Source organism: Sapajus apella, unplaced genomic scaffold (genome assembly GCF_009761245.1).
Source record: "Sapajus apella isolate SASKATOON/1434 unplaced genomic scaffold, GSC_monkey_1.0 scaffold22, whole genome shotgun sequence".
NCBI classification, from domain to species: domain Eukaryota; kingdom Metazoa; phylum Chordata; class Mammalia; order Primates; family Cebidae; genus Sapajus; species Sapajus apella.
This window is the reverse complement of record NW_022436962.1, coordinates 29125827-29146676: the sequence shown is the minus strand read 5'-3', so window position 1 is coordinate 29146676 and position 20850 is coordinate 29125827. Positions and strand designations below refer to the sequence as shown.

At 40.5% G+C, this 20850-nt stretch overlaps 1 long non-coding RNA gene across 1 annotated transcript in view; it reads left to right on the top strand.

Annotated features, from left to right (window-relative positions):
• The first annotated feature begins 17485 nt into the window (after positions 1 to 17485).
• LOC116558623 overlaps positions 17486 to 20850 on the top strand; it is a 13140-nt gene continuing 9775 nt past the window's right edge. The window contains exon 1 of the long non-coding RNA XR_004272098.1: positions 17486 to 17578. This is a non-coding gene — a long non-coding RNA (uncharacterized LOC116558623). The remainder of the gene's footprint in view (positions 17579 to 20850) is intronic.

Below are 20850 nucleotides of genomic sequence, written 5' to 3'. Positions count from 1 at the left end.
TTGTCGTTCAGTTTAAAGACTTTTTGAAATTTCTATCTTGATTTCATTTTTGACCCAGTGCTCATTCAGGAACAGGTTATTTCATTTCCATGTATTTATATGGTTTTGAAGGTTCCTTTTGAAGTTGATTTCCAGTTTTATTCCACTGTGGGCTGCGAGAGTACTTGATATAATTTCAATTTTCTTAAATTTATTGAGGCTCTTTTTGTGACCTATCATGTGGTCTGTCTTGGAGAAAGTTCCATGTTGTGTTGAATAGAACATGTATTCTGCAGTTGTTGGATGAAATGTTCTATATATATCTGTTAGGTCCATTTGTTCCAAGGTGTAGTTTAAAGCCATTGTTTCTTTGTTGATATTCTGTTTTGATGACCTGTCTAGTGCTGTCAGTGGCATATTGAGGTCCCCACACTATTATTGTGTTGCTGTCTATCTCATTTCTTAGGTCCAGTAGCAATTGTTTTATAAATTTGGGTACTCCAGTGTTAGGTGCATATATGTTTAGGATTGTGTTATTTTCCTGTTGGAAAAGGCCTTTTACCATTATATAACGTCCCCCTTTGTCTTTTTAAACTGCTATTGCTTTAAAGTTTGTTTTGTTTTATATAATAATAGCTACCCCTCCTTGTTTTTGGTGTCTATTTACACGAAATGCCTTTTTCCACTCCTTTACTTTGTGTGAGTCCTTTTGTGTTAGGTGAGTGTCTTGAAGGCAGCAGATGGTTAGTGAATTCTTATCCATTCTACAGTTCTGTATTGTTTAAGTGGAGCATTTAGGTAATATCTTGTCATATTACCAGAGTTGGTTTTCTGGTTCTTTCTCATTTGGGTAGCCTCTGTGAGAGGGAAGGCCTAGGGCTAAAGGCTCTTGGTCAGATTCTTTTGTCCCATGGGTAATCCCTTGATACAGTACTCTCCCCCTTTTCCTATGGATGTGGCTTCCTGAAAGCCGAGCTGCAGTGATCATCTCTCTTCTGGGTCTAGCCACCCAGCAAGTCTACCAGGCTTTGGGCTGGTACTGGGAGTTATATGCACAGAGTCCTGTGATATGAACCATCTATGGGTCTCTCCCCTGTGGATACCAGCACCTGTTCCAGTGGAGGTGGAGGGGGCAGGGGGGTGAAATGGACTCTGTGAGGGTTCTTAGCTATGGTAGTTTAATGCTCTATTTTTGTGCTGGTTGGCCTCCTACCAGGAAGTGATACTTTCCAGAGACCATCATCTGTGGTAATATGGAGAGGAATTGGTGGTGGGTAGGGCCATAGAACTCCCAAAAGTATATGCCCTTTGTCTTCAGCTACCAGGGTGGGTAGGGAAGAACCGTCAGGTGGGGGCAGGGCTAGGCGTGTCTGAGCTCAGACTTTTCTTGGGCAGGTCTTGCTGTGGCTGCTGTGAGGGATCCGGTTGAGGTTCCCATGTCACTGGAATTGTGTGCCTAGGAGGATTATGGCAGCCTCTTCCAAGTCATGCAGGTTTTCAGGGAAGTGGGAGAAAGCTGGCAGTCACAGGTCTCATCCAGCTCCTACACAATCCAAAGGGCCAGTCTCACTCCCACTGTGTCCCTGCTAACAGCACCAAGACTGTTTCCAGACAGTGGGAAAGCAAGGTTGAGAACTTGCCCCAGGCTACCCACCTCCAGGCTGTGAAAGAAAAGGACTTTAGTTCTTCCCCCATCTGTGGAGTCTGCACCCTGGATTTGCATCCCCCCCAGCCCCAAGTTCTGGCCAGAAGGCTTCTCACCAGTTTCAAATTGTTACAAAGTTCAGCTGGAGACTTTTTTCTCCCTGTAATGTTTTCCTTATGTCTCTGGACACCCTCCCAAAGGATCCCTGGGGTACTAGGCAGGAATGGGCTGCTTGGGGACCCAGTGAGCCCCCAGAGCCTTTCCTGCTGCTTCCTCTACCTCTGTATTTCACTTGACTCTCTAAATTGACTCAGCTTCAGGTAAGGTCAGAAACTTTTCCCGCAAACTAGACCTTCAGTTTCCCCAGTGGGGGTATGTGCTCAGGGATGGAGGATCTCCTTTTCCCGCTTCCACAGTCTGGGCACTCACAGTATTTGGGGTGTCTCTGGGGTCCTGCAGGAGCAGTCTGCTTCCTTTAGAGGGTCTGTGGGTCCTCTCAAGACTCCTGGTTTATTTCTGCAGGTATTCTGGAGCTAAAATTCACAATGTGAGCCTCCACACACCGCTCTGTCCATTCGAGTCAGAGCTGCAATCTAGTTCTGCCTCCCATTTGCCATGATGATCCCTTCTATTTTGATTCACTTCCACTTAATGAATAGTAAATATATTTTTTCTTCCTTATGATTTTCTTAATAAAATTTTCTTTACTTACTGTAATTGTAAGCATATAGTATATAATACATACATGTTAATTGTTATCAGGCTTCCAGTCAACAGAAGATTATTTGTAGTTAAATTTTGGGGGTGTCCTAAGTTATACGTAGATTTGTAGCTTCACAGGGAGTCAGTGCCCTTAAGCCCCATGTTGTTCCAGGGTCAACTGTAGATTACTGGTTGCCTGGGACTGGGAGAGGGGAGAATGATGAGTTTCTTCTAATGAGTATGAGTTTCCTTTTGGAGATAAAATTTTAAAATTCTAAAATTGATTGTGGTTATGGGTGCAAAACTCTATGACTATAACTAAAAACCATTAAACTAAACCATTGATCATTTTTTTAAAAATAAGAAAATGGTAAACTTCATCAAAAATGAGCCAAAGGGCTAGGTACAGTGGCTCACACCTGTAATGCCAGCACTTTGGGAGGCTGAGGCGGGTGGAGGTCAGGAGTTTAAGACCTGCCTGATCAACATGGTGCAATCCTGCCTCTAATTAAAAAAAAAAATACAAAAATATGAGCTGGGCATAGTGGCGCCTGTCTGTAGTCTCAGCTACGTGGGCGGCTGAGGAAGGAGAATCGCTTGAACTCTGGAGGTAGAGGATGAAGTGAGCCAAGATCATGCCATTGCACTCCAGCCTAAGCAACAAGGGCAAAACTCTGTCTCAAAAAAAAAAAAAAAAAAAAAAATGAGCCAAAGATCTTAACAGGCACCTCACCATAGAAGACACACAGATGACAAATGAGTATATGAAAAGATGCTCAACATCATACCTCATCAGGGAAATGCAAATTAAAACAACAAGACACCATTGTACACCTATTAGAATGGCCAAAACCCAGAACACTGACAACACCAAATGCTGGTGCAGATGTGGAGCAACAGAAATGCTCCCTCTTTGCTGATGGAAATGCAAAATGGTTCAGCCACTCTGGAAGACAGTTTGGCAGTTTCTTACAAAACTCAACATACTCTTAACATACAATCCAGCACTCACACTCCTTGGTATTTACCCAAGTGAGTTTAAAAAAAAACTATGTCCAAACAAAACCTGCACATAGGTGTTGATTTATTCATAGTTGCCAAAATTCAGAAACAACCAAATGTCCTTTGGTAGGTGAAAGGATAAATAAATAGGTACATCCAAACAATGGAACATTTTTCAGCACTAGAAGAAAATGAGTTAACCATGAAAAGACATGGAGGAAAGTTAAGTGCATGTTACTACATGAAAGAAGCCAATCTGAATGGCTATAGGCTGTATAATTCCAACTACATGACATTTTGGAAAAGGCAAAACTATGGAAACAGTAAAAAGATCATTGATCATTGTCAGGGAGGGAGGGATAAAACAGAACATGGAGAATTTTTTAGAGCAGCGAAACTGCTCTGTATGACACTATAATGGTGGATGTCATCATACATTTCTTCAAACCCATAGAATGCAGGATACCAGGAGAGAACCCTAATGTAAACTCTGGACTTTGTGTCATAGTGATGTGTCATCAATGTAGGTTCATCAGTTGTAAGAAATATACAACTCTGGTGGAAGATGTTGACAGTAGGAAAGGCTATATGTGTGCAGGGCTAGAAGATATGTGGGAGCTCTGTATCCATTCCAGTCTCTCTTTTTTTTTTTTTTTAAGATAGAACCTTTGTCACTCAAGCTGAAGTGTGGTGGCTCAATCACAGCTCACTGCAGCCTTGACTTCCCAATTCAAGTGATCCTCCCACCTCAGCCTCCCAAGTAGCTGGGATTACAGGCACATGCCACCATGCCTGGATGATTTTTTTTTTATTTTTAGTAGAGATGGGGTCTTGCTGTGCTGCCTAGGCTGGTCTCATATTCCTAGGCTCCAGCGACCCACCTGCCTCAGCCTCCCAAAATGCTGAGATTACAGGCATGAGCCACTGTGCCTGGCCTCCACTCATTTTGCTGTGAATCTAAACTGCTCTAAAAAATAGTCTATTTAAGAAAAATAAATAAATAATGCCCTAATGGAATATACTTACTAGTATGTATTACTCTTGAAAAGAAAAAAATCCATAAATACTTTTAAACATTTTCAAAAGTTGATCCTAAAACCCATTGTACTGGCTGAGGACAAACCAGACAAGCAGTCTCCTTACAAAACAGTACCCAATACACCCTGTTCCTGCCCAGATGCACCACAAGGGGCCCTTACAGTGCAACACCCTTCATCTAGTTAACTGAGAGTAGGGATGGCTTTGAGAGCATCCAACTACATAGAGTACAAAAGGGTCTTTGCACTGGAGGCTCTTAAGAGAAGTCAGGCACAAATCCATTGTTTTATAAATGAAAATACTGGAGCTCAGAAAAATTAACTAAAGATAGAGTAACTTCGGTGGTAGAATGTGTTTTTGATAGATTATCTCACAGAAAGAAGTTGGTGATATTAATGTCTCTGATTTAGAGAGGAAGGAAATGAGAGGCTAAGAGTTTGTTCAAGTTCCTACAGCTATTTAAGTGACAGAATCAACTCTAGCTTTAGAGCATATGGTCTATACCCTATGCTAGAGTTCTCCTCCAGCACTTCTTTTCATAAAATAGATATACTTGGTGATTGCATTATTTCTTGATCATTTGTTTTGAATTTTACCCCTACTCAGAAAAGTTCATTGTTTTCTTTCTTTGTTTTCTAGGCTTCCTTTTCAGAACAAGTCATTCCACTTTATAGTGCTGTAACAGTCCTCTCATTAGAGGAACTGTAAATTTTTTTTCTATCACAGCATTCTAAAGCTTCAATGCCAACAGCCACTTCAATCTCCCCTTTATACGTGTCCCAAATGTATAACCTAAAAGGACTTATGTGAAAATCTGATGTTTCATTCTTTTGTTTATTTACTACTTCATTCAACAACAATTCAATAGTATTGAGCATTGACTATTAGATAGGCTTTGGACGTACAATGAGTGTAACAGACATGATCCTTGCAGCCATGGAGCAGATAGTATAAGGGAGGAAGACAGACATTAAATGAGCACAATCAATGCTTAGAATTATAAACCATATTAAGCGCTATGAGGAAAATAAATGGAAAACCATGGGAGACTGCAAGAGGGGACTGGATTTTGATTAGGGGACCAAGAAAGGCCTCTTTGAAACAGTGATAAGCCGAGACAATCAGGATGAGTTAAGTGTCAGAAAGGTGAGGTTTAGGTGGAAGGTTGTAGTGTAGGGCACACACAGCATTTCAGGAAAATGAATTGCATATGCGAAAGATCCAAGACAAGAGGGCATTTACATGGTTAAGAACCAAAAACAACTTACGTGGTTAGAGTGTAGTAAGTAAGGAGCACGGTCGGAGACGAGGTTGGAGATTTAAACTTAAATCTGATCGTGAAGGTGCTTGCAGTCCCTATGAAGACTTCTTATATGGGAGGAGGGAAATGGGCTTCTCTATTCTCTGATCCCACCAGAAAGTTTTCAGAACATTTTTCACAAAAATAAATTATCTTCAGAGGAACCAGGTGAGTATCTAAAGTTCCTCTGAAGTAGTCTTTTGCCTTTGCCACAGGACTGTCAAAAGTCTTAGCCTTTTAGTCACTAACCATATAAGGATGTTTTATAACAACCTTAACAAGGCTTAAACTATGTTTCAAAGAGGGAGGGGCAGGAAAAGAGGAAGGGATGACAAGTAGCAATTCAGTTGCAGTAGTCCATTTGAGAGAGACTAAGGACTTGGAGATGGAGAAATAGACTTGAGAAATGTTTTGAAAGTGGAATCAGTAGTATTTGGTAGTGGGCTGGCTGTTATAAGCAAAGGAGAAGGCATTTGAAAAGGTCACTCCTAGATTTGTGGCTTTAGCAAATGAACAGATGGTAGTAACATATATTTAGATAAGGAAGATGGGAGGAGTAAGATCAGGAGTTCAGATAAGTTAAATTTGAGTTGCCGCAGATATGTGAGTAGGCAGTTGGCTACACAAGTCTGGAGCTCAGAAAAAAAGGCCTAGAATGAAGATTAAAACGTGGGCGTTAATAGCATTTTGGTGATATTTAAAGCCACAGGACTGGGCCGGGTGCAGTGGCTCACTCCTGTAATCCCAACACTTTGGGAGGCCGAGGTGGGTAATTATTTGAGGTCAGAAGTTCAAGACCAGCCTGGCCAACATAGAAAAACTCTGTCTCTACTAAAAATACAAGCTGGGCATGATGGCTCATACCTGTAATCCCAGCTATTCGGGAGGCTGAGACAGGAGAATTGTTTGAACTCAGGAGGTAGAGGTTACAGTAAGCCGAGATCACACCACTGCACTCCAGCCTGGGTAACACAGTAAGACTCTGTCTCAAAAACTAAAATAACATAAAATGAAATGAGATGAAATAAAAATAAAGCTACAGGACTGGATGAGATTACTTGAGGGAAAGTGTAGAGAGAAGAAAGAAACAGGCTCCAGAAGGAGTGCCGAGTGTCTCTAATATGTAGAAGCAGAGGAGAGGAGTTAGCTATGAGACTTAGATTAGCCTGGACATACGAGAACTGAGAGGACAGCGTGATGACAAAAAGACCAAGGGCAGAGTGTTTCATTAATGGTGCAAGCAACTATACCCAATGCTTCTGAGAGGTTAAGTTGAGGTTGGGAACATTTCTACTGTATTTGGTATTGTTGCAGTAGTGTGCTGAAACTGATTCCCATCAGTGCAGAGAAACGTATGTGGTTATCTTTTCCCAATTCTGCGTTTAGTGATGACACATTGGTAGCCATGGTGGAGTATTTACCCTATGGAAGTTAGCAACCACTTCTATGGTTGGTTTTTTTGGGAGAGCTGGCTGTAAACATGTACCAACATGCCACTGGCAATATGACTCCCATTTGTAATAAAGTGAAGGGGGAAATGAACTCTGCTCTCTGGTCTCATCAGAAAATTTTTATGAAAATAAGTTCTCTTCAGAAGAACCAGCTGGGTGTCTGAACTTCCTTTGAAGTGGGCTTCTACCTTTGCCACAGGACTCTCTAAAGTCTTAGACTTTTAGTCACTAACCTTCACAAATTTGATGCAGATCAACAGGGAAAAAAAAATGTGGTCATATGAAGAATTTCTTCCAACTCTGAGGTGCTATAATTCTGCGTTGGCTGCAAGAAATTCCAGGAAGCACAGCAGTAAACCACTTTTCATTTACTCCTAGGCTTATTTACTTGGTAAAAATAATCATTAGAAAATTCCAGAATCCACGGGCTAAGAAATGACATTTTCCTCATCTTTTTTATTTTTGAAAAATGTTTACTATTCTATAAAAATGTAGGTAAGAAAATTAACTGAGGCTGGGCACAGTGACTCATACCTATAATCCCAGCACTTTGGGAGGCCGAGGCAGGCAGATTACTTGAGCCCAGGAGTTCGAGACCAGCCTTGCCATCATGGCAAAACCCTGTCTTTACTGAAAATACAAAAATTAGCTGGGTGTCGTGGTACATGCCTGTAATCTCAGCTACTCAGAACGCTGAGGCAGGAGAATCACTTGAACTCAAGATCATGCCCTCAAGCCTGGGCAACAGAGTAAGACTATGTCCTTAAAAGAAAAAATTAATTGAAAGGTGGAAAGTTTTATATTTTCAATACTATGATAACTGAATTAGATCATTTAATAGTCCAGTGAATTCATTACTAGGTAATCAGGTGTTAAGATAAAATCATTAAAATAATTGTGCTTTTGACATTATTTTAGTTGCGGCATATAGCTACAGTCTAAATCCTGTTCTCATCCAAAGGTGAACTACAGATTGAACTGAATTTCTTGCAAAGTCTTCAATTTATGAAGAAGTCGGCATGCAAACCTAGTCTATACAGCTCCAAAAGTTTGTTCTTTGACGTATCTTTACACAAACACTTAGCAATGATAAAGTTTATCAAGCTTAAAAATTAAGTAAACACATCTGTGGCCCAGATTTTAAACAGAAATACAAAGCTGTGAGACGAGCAGAAGCCACTTGCTTATAGGGCTCTGGATCTGAATCAGGCAATATTAGTTATACTTTGGCTCTTCCCGAGTAAATTAAAATAAAAGAGTTCCATGCCGAGATGGGAGGCTGAAAGCCAGACTCACTGCTTGAAGCCGGAGGCAAGGCAGGCTTCTCCTACTGCTGAAAGGAAGCAGAAATGGAAGCTATTTCTGCCGGAAGCTACAGCTTTTAGCAAACTAGGGATTTAGGCAAGAGGGAGGATACAGATACAACCTTGTGACAGGAAAGGCAGTCCGTTTGGTGCCTAAATCTGTGCTGTCCTCAATATGACTGTGGGCTGGATCTTGGAATCGCCGTTAGTAAGTCGGGTCTGAACTGGAACCCCAGGGAGCAAGTACAAAATGAAGGAAATCGCAAAGCCAGTGGACAGGGTGGAGAAAGCACAGTGGGAGTGGAGAAAAGAAGAGAAAGGGAGAGAGAATGCAAGCCTAGTCTCAAAATGAGCTCATCAACCAAAATCCAATGCTTTGAAAGCCAAAACAAACAAAAAAATAACATAAATTTACTCCTGTTGAAATTAATTTTCTAGAACAATCTGAAAAAAGGTTTAAATATGCTTACAATGTGCAAAAAGACATATGCAGGAAAAACTATTTTTTTCTTTATTTTTGAAACAGAGTCTCTGTCACCAGGCTAGAGTGCAGTGGCACCATCTCGGCCCACTGCAACCTCCGCCTCCCGGATTCAAGTGATTCTCCTGCCTCAGCCTCCTGAGTAGCTGGCACTACAGGCACAGGCCACCACACCCAGCTAAGTTTTTGTTTGTTTGTTTTGTATTTTTAGTAGAGAAGGGGTTTCATCATGTTGGCCAAGATGGTCTCTATCTCTTGACCTTGTGATCAGCCCACCTCGGCCTCCCAAAGTGTTGGAATTACAGGCATGAGCCACTGTGCCTGGCCAACTTATTTTTTTTTTTTTTTAAAAAGCAAGACATTATGAAAAAAAAGCCAACATAAATGAAATCAGAATGGATGTATAGTAAAAAGAACAATTAAGAAATACTGGAAATGAAAAATAATATAGTCATTAAAATAAAAATATAATAGATGAGATAAAGCTGTAGGCTGGCAATAGTTGAAGAGAAAATTACTGGTTTGAAGATGATGCTGAGGATTTTTCCTGAGAGACAGGACAGAGAGACAAAGAGATAAAAAATGTGAGACAGCAGTTAGGAGAGAGGGAGGATCGATTGATAGGCTAATATTAGTATCAAATCAGGGAAAAAAGGAATATTTAATAGTTTAGATGTTCTTAGAATATGGAATAGTTTTGTATGCAAGTTAACATAGAAGGACAACTGCTAAAGAAGATACCATGTCTGGCTCCTAAAGTAACAGCAGAAGAAAAAGGGAATATAGAGAATGTTTTCAACACAAGAGAAGGTAGGAAAAGGGAAGAAATAAGCAAAGAATGATAAACATAAAGTGAAAAAAAGAAAGTTAAAAATAAGTTGAAACATTATCATTAGCCTCAGCAACCATAAACCTGTTAAAAATTGACTATAAAACAGAGGTTATAAGAATGGATTTTTTTTTCAAACTGTCTAATTCTGTTGCCCAGGCTGGAGTGTGTCGATGCGATCTCTGCTCACTGCAACCTCTGCCCCCTGAATTCAAGCAATTCTCCTGCCTCAGCCTCTTAAGTAGCTGGGATTACAGGCACCCACAACCATGCCTGGCCAATTTTTGTATTTTTAGTAGAGATGGGGCTTCATTCTGTTGGTCATGTTGGGTCTCGAACTCCTGACCTCAAGTGATCTGCCCATCTGGGCCTCCGAAAGTAAGAATGATTTTTTAAAAAATCCCAAATCAGGCCAGGCAAGGTGGCTCATGTCCATAATCCCAGCACTTTGGGAGGCCGAGGTAGGTGGATCACCTGAGGTCAGGAGTTCAAGACCAGAGACCAGCCTGGCCAATGTAGTGAAACACATCTCTACTAAAAATATAAAAATCAGCCGGGTGTTGTGGTGCACGCCTGTGGTCCCAGCTACTATGGAGGCTGAGGCAGGAGAATTGCGTGAACCCAGGAGGCGGAGGTTATAGTGAGCCAAGATTGTGCCATTGCACTCTAGCCTGGGCGACAAGAGTGAAACCCCACCTCAAAAAAAAAAATTTATTTAATACACCTAACTTACCAAACATCACAGCTTAGCCTACCCAACCTTAAATGTGCTCAGAACTCATACGTTAGCCAACCATTGGACAAAACCATCTAACACAAAGCCTATTTTTCAATATCTCTTGTAATTTGTTGAATACTGTACTGAAAATGAAAAATGGAATTGTTACATGGTTACTTGAAGTATAATTTCTACTGAATTGCTTTTAAAGCATTGTGTAGTTGAATAAGTTGAACCATCATTATCTGTATAGGCAGAGCCATGCTCCCTCTGAAAGTGCTAGGAAAGGAATTACTCCATGCCTCTCTCACAACTGCTGGCAGCTTCAGATGTTCCTTGGCTGCTGGTAGATGCACCAAGCCTGTCTTTACATGATGTTTTCCCTGTATGTCTTCACATCATCTTCCTCTGTGTCTATGTCTGTGTCCATATTTCCCTCTTCTTTTAAGGACACCAGTCTTGTTGGATTAGAGGCTCACCCTACTCCACTATGACCTCATCTCAACTAGCTAATTGCATCTGCAATGACCCTGTTGACAAAAAGTCACATTCCGAAGTACTGGAGATTGGAACCGGAGATTGGGCAGGGGGCACAATTTGACCCGTAACAGAAGGCATCAGTAAAAATAAAGACAGAAAAGGCTGCAATAGAAATCAAAGTCATAAAATAGAGTAAATAAATACAAATGAAAGTTAGTTTTAAGAAAAATATCCAGTATGAATACCCAATATTTAATAAGACTGATAAAGAAACAAAAGAGCACCAATAAATGAGATTAGGAATCATAAAAATATACAATCGCACCCACACATTTACAAAATCGTTGCACATTTACAAAATCACAGATCATTGCACTATAAAAAAGAATACTTATTTATTATTTATTTATTTATTATTTGTTGTTTGAGATGGAGTCTCACTCTGTTGCCCAGGCTGGGTACAGTGGTGCGATCATAACTCACTGAAGCCTCAAACCCCCATGCTCATGCAATCTGCCTACCTCAGTCTTCCAAGAAGCTGGAACTACAGACATGTCCCAGCATGCCTACCCAATTTTTAAAAATTGGTTTTGGAGAGATGAGGGTGGGTCTTATTTGTTGCCCCAGCTGGTCTTGAACTCCTGGCCTCAAGCCATCCTTCCACCTCAGCCTCTCAAAGTGCTAGGATTATGGGCGTGAGCCATCATGCCCAACCCATATTTATTTTTAAAGCAAATTCTACATATCTTGGAGGGAACAGCACTTAAGCCTATTTTTAAAACTTGGATGGGTAGGTGATCACATATCTCTATTTATAATAACGATGTGTCTTCCCTTAGCTATAGTGGATCTTTTTGTTTTGTTTTGCTTTTTTGAGACAAAGTCTTACTCTGTTGCCTGGAGTGCAAGAGGGCAGAGGCGTGATCTCTGCTCATGGCAACCTCTGCCTCCTGGATTCAAGCGATTCTCCTGCCTCAGGCTCTCAAGTAGCGGAGATTACAGGACCCCGCCACCATGCCTGGCTAATTTTTGTAGTTTTAGTAGAAATAGGGTTTCACCATGTTGGCCAGGCTGGTCTCAAACTCCTGACCTTAGGTGATCCATCCGCCTTGGCCTCCCAAAGTGCTAGGATTACAGGCATGAGCCACCGTGTCCGGCTATACTGGATCTTATTTTCGGGATTTTAGAGAAATAAAGGAGGAACTGAGAAATGTGCCTTTAGCCAGTAGGAGGCTGTGAGGTTAGAAAAAACAATTACTAGGAACTTTTAATTCTAACCATTAAGTAAATATTTTAGTATATTTGAACACATGAAGCATATGTTTTTACCTACTCAAATGTTTCTATGTGTTTATAAAAATATATACACAAGAAAATGATAATGGATCTACTGACAGATGCTTTGGTACAGCTGCAAAACGCAAATATTTGTCTATGTATATTCATGTTCGCTTCAGAGATAGAGATCAACAAACCTGCTGAGCTGGTAGTTTACTTATGTACTATTTTCTGTTTGCTTCTTAACAAGGGACTCCACATTCCACATACGATCTACATTTTATTTTGCCATGTTCTTGGCTTTACTCTTCATGTCAGCTTTATCCTTTAACTACCTGTTCCATAGTGATTTCTCAGCTTCAAACTCTAACTTGCTTTTCTTCCTCCTCAGATATGTCTTGTAATTTTATTTATTGTTTCCTGAAGTGTGGCACTTGCTCATAATTTCATGAATGACAGCCTTTTCTCAAAGGGAACCAAAATAGTAGTTATTCTCCAGCTCCACTTAACAACCATATTTAAATGCAAATACAATCACTTTCATTCTATCTGCTTTGCTTCTCAAATCTGATCTAAACTATCTGAACATGACCAAAACCCAGCTTTTGTGTGTGTGTGTGATGCTGACTTTTCATTTTTGTATACACGCTTTGGGTTGTGCGAGAATCATAATATCCAGGTGCAAGTTATAAGATAGTTGTACTATGGCTATGCTTCATTATTAACGCGACTATATGATTTCCTCTACACATACCAATCTATCCCTGTTTTTATTGCTTTGCTTTTATTGATCTCTCTGCCTAGAAATTCAGTTCTTTGTTTTTGTTACCCAACTGATAAAGAGACTGAGGCCTGGAGCCTGGCTTACCTGAGGTCACACAGTTAATTAGGACGTAACTGAGCCTAGAGATCATCTCTGGACTACTGGTCCCCAGGGATTTTTCCACCGTGCCCCAATGCTTTCTTCAAGGTTTAGCTCAAATAATGCCTATCTAAGAGGTCTTCTTGAAGCCTTCAAGCAGAAGTAATCTGTCCTTTCTTTCGACACCTGCATGCTTTAATTGCAGCCTTTCGGATGCCTCTCACTTTTTATTTTGCACTATTGTTATTCATGTACAGGCCTTTATTTTCTCTCTTCATGTTAAGTTCTTTGAGACTCGAACCTGCTTTACTTTTGTGTCTCTCATATCACCTAGCCTTGTATTACTAGGTGCTCAGTGTATACTTGTTCAATTCATTAGACCACTTTTGGATTTTATACAACTTGTGGTCATGGTAATCATGTATACGCCAGCCAGTTGACTTGGGGGATTTTTTTGAGCCACGACTTTCTGCCTCTTGCTCCACACTTCTGTGGTTCTAGAACTCTGTTGTTCAAGAGAACTTTCTGTAATGATGGAAACATTTTATATCTGTGCTATCCAATATGGTACCACTAGCCACATATGGCAATTGACCACTTACATGTGGCTAGTGAGATTGAAGAATTAAAATTTTAATTTTATCTAACTTTAATTAATTTATATTTAAATAGCCACATGTGACTAACAGCTGCCATATTGTACAGCACAGTTTTAGGCACCCCATCTTAATAAATTCACTTCTCTCGTCCCATTCAACTTGGTTACATAATTCTAGATTGCCTGCTTAGTGAGAGATGATATTGTTGTCCTCCAGGCTCCAAATTTCAAGATTCCATGCTTTATATTTTTCTTGCCCCACTTTTCTCCTCAGGAAAAAGATGAGATTTCTAAAGATTTGCCTAAGCACTCTGATCTCCACCCATCTTCCTTGCTCAGGATATGACTATGTTGGTAAAGCACAGGGGTATAAATATATAATGCCAAGGTATATGGTGTTTACTGCTGTTTTGAATCTTAGATTTTCCTAAATAGATTATAAACATCTTGAATGTAAGGACCATGCATTCCGTATCTTCTGGATTCTCCCTGTTGCTTATTCCACTGCCAGTTATATTGCAAATGTTCTATAAATATTAATCAATTGGTTGATTAAAGGTGGAAAAATGGGCTGGGAGCAGTGGCTCACATCTATAATCCCAATACTTTGGAAGGCCGAGGTGAGGTGGTTGCTTGAGGCCAGGATTTCTAGATCAGCCTAGGCAGCATAACGAGACCCAGTCTCTACAGAACTTTTTAAAAAAAATTAGCTGGGCATGATGGTGTGTGCCTGTAATCCCTGCTGCTTGGGAGGCTGAGATTGAGCCCAGGCGGTTGAGGCTGCAGTGAGCTGTGATAGCGCTACTGCATCCAGCCTGGGTTACAGAGTGAGACTCTGTCTCAAAAAAAAAAAAAAAAAAGGAATCTAGTACCAGCAAGAAGGGACAGTATTTGAGAAATAGGGAGGGGTATTGTCAAAATCTCAAGGTTTACTTAGCACCCTAAAAGGACTTTTAGCATTATTTCACGTATTCCCCTAATTGTTTTATAAGTGCCGCTTCATATTATTTAGTATTAGCCGTCTAAGGAACTCAATTTAAACAATTTTTCACAGTACCCAGGTGGCAAAACCTATGTTAGCCATTTTGAACTCATTCCTTCCTAAGAGGTTCTTCTAGAAACTTTTTTTTGTATTTATTTATTTATTTATTTTTTGAGATGGAGTTTCGCTCTTGTTGCCCAGGCTGGAGTGCAATGGCGCAATCTCGGCTCACCGCAACCTCCGCCTCCTGGGTTCAGGCAATTCTCCTGCCTCAGCCTCCCGAGTAGCCGGGACTACAGGCACGTGCCACCATGCCCAGCTAATTTTTTGTATTTTTAGTAGAGACGGGGTTTCACCATGTTGACCAGGATGGTCTCGATCTCTTGACCTCGTGATCCACCCGCCTCGGCCTCCCAAAGTGCTGGGATTACAGGCGTGAGCCACCGCGCCCGGCGTATTTATTTTTAAAATAGAGACAGGGTCTCCCTATGTTTCCCAGGCTGATCTTGAACTCTTGGGCTCAAGCAATCCTCCCACCTCAGCCTCCCAAATTTCTGGGATTACGGGTATTCACCACTACACCCTATCAAAGAAACTTTCTAATTATGTTTATGAACTTCATCATAGATGACTTACTGGGAAATTGAGGAGTTGTTATGTACCTAAAACAGCACATTTGCTGGAAGTAGGATAAGAATGTGTCTGCATGTTTCTTTAAAACCTTCTGTAGACGGTAGGCACTTGAATGTATATAATGCCATTCTGCCTTTGTGGATGAGGCAATCAAAGCAAAGGTGTTAGTGTTGTGCCTAGGTCTCTGAAAGTGTTTTGATTTACTTTTTCTTCTTCCTTGAGCACCCAAATTACACTTTTAACAAGATTGAGCTTCTGTGAAAACCTAGCCTGTGGCAAAATTCCTGCTGCCCACACCCTGTGTGAGACCACAGGCGAGTATTTAAGGGGCTCTGGCAGCAGGACCTGGTAAATTAATCATCCCTGCAAACTTAAAAGGCCCAACCCTGGAATTCTCTCTCTTGAAGAGCCACACTGCCTGCCTGCCTGTGTTCCAACCATTAGCTCACAGTGCCCAAAATATGGAGGAAAAAAAAAAAAAAAAAAGGAAGTCAGGAGGGAGTTGTCTTTGTGGGACAAGAATTTCAGCCAGCACTAGGTAATCATAATTTTCCAGCCATTTTGACATGCATTATATAAGGGACCCAATTCCAAGACAAAACAAAAAACAAAGTGCTTTGACTCTAGAAGTGCAAACTTAGGATAAATTAGAGCTGACTTTTCTTTTTAACTTTTTATTTACACGGAATGTTGGATTTGTTTAAGTAATTTCTCTTTATTTCCACGAAGCCACAAATCTAGTATGTTATTTCCCTTACTATCCATTCATTTTTATTTCTGCTAATTTTCATATGTTTAAAATGTTTTCAGTAGGCTGAAAATACTTACAAATCATATGCACATATGTACAATACATCACTTTTATAGGACCAATCAAATCTGGCATTCTTTGTAGCTCACAGTGGTTCACAGTTTCAAGGCTTTTCACCCTGTTTTGAACTGCAACTTAACACACACAAAATAGGTTGTTAAAAGTTAAAGGTTCTGCTTACAGGCACTTGCCTTTGACTGGATACATCTAGATTAAGTCCTGAGTAAAATGGAGGAAATAACTTTTGTCTCATTTCCATTTATATCAAGACTAATGAAGAAAATGCACTTAGTAGTTGGCGCCAATGCTACCCAGTGTAGAAAAATGACATGAATGTGGTGATTTTTTTTTTTTTTTTTTTTTTTTTTTTTCAGACAATGTTTTGCTCTTTCACCCGGGCTGGAGGGCAGTTGCGATCTTGGCTCACTGCAACCTGTGCCTTCTGGGTTCGAGTGATTCTCCTGCCTCAGCCTCCTGAGCAGCTGGGATTACAGGTGTGTGGCACCACACCCGGCTAATTTTTGTATATATATATATTTTTTGAGATGGAGTTTTGCTCTTGTTACCCAGGCTGGAGTGCAATGGCGCGATCTCGGCTCACCACAACCTCTGCCTCCTGGGTTCAGGCAATTCTCCTGCCTCAGCCTCCTGAGTAGCTGGGATTACAGGCACGCGCCACCAGGCCCAGCTGATTTTTTGTATTTTTAGTAGAGACGGGGTTTCACCATGCTGACCAGGACGGTCTCGATCTCTTGACTTCGTGATCCGCCTGCCTCAGCCTCCCAAAGTGCTGGGATTACAGGCGTGAGCCACCGCGCCCGGCCAATTTTTGTATTTTTACTAGAGACAGGGTTTTCCCATGTTGGCCAGGCTGGTCTCAAACTCCTGGCCTCTGGTGATCTGCCTGCATCGGCCTCCCAAAGTGCAGGCGTGAGCCACCGTGCCTGGCCCACTGATTTATTTTCTATCACTATAGTTCTGCCTTTTCCAGAATGTTACATAAACAGAATCTAACAATACGAGTCTTCGTGGTTCTTTCACTTATCATGATGTATCATGATGTATTTGAGATGCATTCCTGATGGAGTGCCTTTCAATTGTCCGTTCCTTTTCCTTACTGAGCAGTATTCTATGGTATAGATAGACCACAGTTTGTACATCCCTTCCCCAGTGAAGGACGTTTAGGTTGTGATGTGGTTTGGATTTGTGTCCCTGCCCAAATTTTATGTAGACTGTAATCCCCAGTGTTGGAGAAGGGGCCTAGTAGGTGTTGATTGGATCCTGGGGGCAGATTTCCCCCTTGCTGTTCTCGTGATAGTGAGTTCTCACGAGATCTGGTTGTTTAAAAGTGTGTGGCACCTCCCCCTTCCCTCTCTTCCTCCTGCTCCAGCCACTCAGGATGTGCTTGCTTCCCCTCCGCCTTCGTCATGATTAAAAGTTTCTTGAAGCCTCCGCAGCCACGCCACCGGCACAGTCTGCAGAACTGTGAGCCATTTAAACTTCTTTTTTTGGTAAATTACCCAGTCTCAGGTGGTTCCTTATAGCAGTGTGAGAATGGACTATCCAGTGTTTGATAATTACAAATAGAACTGCTGTAAACATTCATATACAAGTTTTTGAGTGAATATACATTTTCATTTCTCTTAGGGTAAATAAGAGTGGCATAAAAGTTGTTTTTTTGTTTTTGTTTTTTTTTTTAAAGAAAAAGAGTTCAGCTTCTCTAGAATTTTTTTGTTTTGGTTTTTTTAAGACAGGATCTCGTTCTGTCGCCCAGGCTGGAGTACAGTGGCACGACCTTGCTCACTGCAACCTTCCACCTCCTGGGTGCAGGCGATTCTTGTGGCTTGGCCTCCCGAGTAGCTGGGATTACAGGCACACGCCACCATGCCCAGCTAATTTTTTGTATTTTTTTAGTAGAGACAGGGTTTCACCGTGTTGACCAGGATGGTCTCGATTTCTTGACCTCATGATCCACCCGCCTCGGCCTCCCAAAGTGCTGGGATTACAGGCTTGAGCCACCGCGCCCAGCCTAATTTTTGTGTTTTTAGTAGAGATGGGTTTTTGCCATTTTGGTCAGGTTGATCTCAAACTCCTGGCATCAGGTGATCTGTCTGCCTCAGCCTCCCAAAGTGCTGGGATTATAGGCGTGAGCCATCACACCTGGCCTGGTATCAAGGTTTTAAGGTATATGTTTAACTTTATAAAAATTGCCAAACTGTTTTCCAAAGTAGATGTACCACTTTGTATTCCCATCAACACTGTATGAGAGATCCAGTTTCTCCATGATCTCACCAGCATTCATATTATTATTGTTTTGTATTTTAGCTGTCCTACAAGATGTGTAGGAGTTTGTGCTTTTAATTTGCAATTCACTAATGACTAATGATGTCAAACACCTTCTCATATGATTTTTTTGCTATCCATATACCTTCTTTAGTGAAATATCCAAGTCTTTTGCGATATATATATATATATATATATATATGTTAAAATATATTTATATTTTTTGAGATGGGGTCTCACTCTGTCACCCAGGCTCGCGTGCAGTGACACAGTCTCAGCTCAGGGCAACCTGTGCTTCCCAGGCTCAAGTGATCCTCCTGCCTCAGTCTCCTGGGTAGCTGGGACCACAGGCATGTGTCATCATGCTCAGCTAGTCTTTTAATTTTTTGTAGAGATGAGGTCTCATTATATTATCCAGGCTAGTCTCAAACTCCTGGGCTCAAATGACCCTCCCACCTTGGCCTCCCAAAGTGCTGAGATTATGGGCAAGAGCCACTGTGGCTGACCACTATTTTCAAATTTGATTATTTTCTAATTGAGTTTAGAAAGGTTGTTTTTATGTTTTTGTTTTTGTTTCTTTTAGGAAATGGATATCCGTCCTTTGTTTGATACGTAATTTGAAAATATTTTCTCTCAGTCTCTCAGTGTATGCCTTGTATTTAAAAAAAAATATTTTACAACAGTTTTAGCACAGCAAAATGAGTGGAAGGTATAGAGATTTCCCATTTAAACCTGCCCCTTACATGCATAGCCTCTCCCAGTGCATTTCCGCACCTTCCATTGTAATGGTGCATTTGCTTCAACTGATCAGTCTACACTGACACATTATTCTCCCCCAAAGTCCTGAGTTTACATTAGGGCTCACTCTTGGTGTCTTACATTCTGTGGAATTGGACGAAGACCCAATGGCATGTATGTGCCATTATAGTGTCATATAAAGTATTCCACTGCCCTAAAAATCCTCTTTATTTACCCCTCCATCCCCACCAACCCCTAGCCACCAGTGGTCTTTTTACTGTCTCCACAATTTTGCCTTTTCCAAAATGTCACATAGTTGGAATTATACAGCAGATAGCCTTCCAAATTGGCTTCTTTCGCTCAGTAACATGCACTCAACTTTCCTCCATGTCTTTTCATGGCTTGTTATCTCATTTCCTTCTAGTGCTGAATAATATCCCATTGTCTGGATGTTTATTCATCCGTTCATCTACCCAAGGACATCTTGGTTGCTTCTGAATTTTGGCAACTATGAATAAATCAACACCTGTGTGCAGGTTTTGTGTGGACATGATTTTTTTTTTTTAACTCACTTGGGTAAATACCAAGGAGTGTGAGTGCTGGATTGTATGTTAAGAGTATGTTGAGTTTTGTAAGAAACTGCCAAACTGTCTTCCAAAGTGGCTGAAACATTTTGCATTCCAGCCAGCAAAGAATGAGCATTTCTGTTGCTCCACATCCTCCTCAGCATTTGGTGTTATCAGTGTTCTGGGTTTTGGCCATTCTAATAGTTGTATAGTGGTGTCTCGTTTTAGTTTGCATTTCCTGATGAGGTATGATGCTGAGATTTTCATATGCTTATTTGCCTCCTGTATATCTTCTTTTGTGGGTTGTTTGTTAAGATCTTTGGCCTAGTTTTAAATTGGGTTGTTTTCTTATCGTTGCTTTTTAAGAGTTATTTTTATATTTTGGATTACAGCCCTTTATCAGACATATATTTTTGCAAATATTTTCTCCCCATCTGTGGTTTGGCTTTTCCTTTCCTTGACAGTATGTTTCACAGAGTAAAAAATTTTAATATTAGTGAAGTCCAGCTTATTATTTCTTTCTTTCATGGATTACGACTTTGATGTTTTATCTAAAAAGTTATTTTCAAACCCAAAGTCATCAGATTTTCTCATATGTTATCTTCTAGAAATTTATAGTTTTGTGTTTTATGTTTAGATCTGTGATCCATTTTGAGTTAATTTTTGTGTAGGGTATAAGGTCTTTGTCTAGATACATTATTTTGCATGTTGATGTCCAGTTATTCCAACACCATTTGTTGATAAGATTATCATTTTTTTCCATTACATTTCCTTTGCTACCTTGTCCATGACAAATTAGGATTGCACTAAATTTATAGATCAAGTTAGCAAAAACTGACATCTTGACAATATTGAGTCTTCTTATCCTTAACATGGACGATTTATTTAGTTCTTTGATTTCTTTCAACAAGGTTTTGCAGTTTTCCTCATATAAAGTTTGTATATGTTTCATTAGATTTATACCTAATTGTTGCATTTTTTTGGGTGCTGATATAAATGGTATTGTGTTTTTATTTTCAAGTTCCACTTATTGGCCAGTATAGAGGGAAAGATTGACTTTTGTGTATTAAACTTATGCCTTGCAACCTTGTTAAAATTGCAGAAAAAGTTCTGGGAGTTTTTTTTTTTTTTTTTTTTTTTTTTTTTTTTTACGGGGGTTTTTTCTTTTTT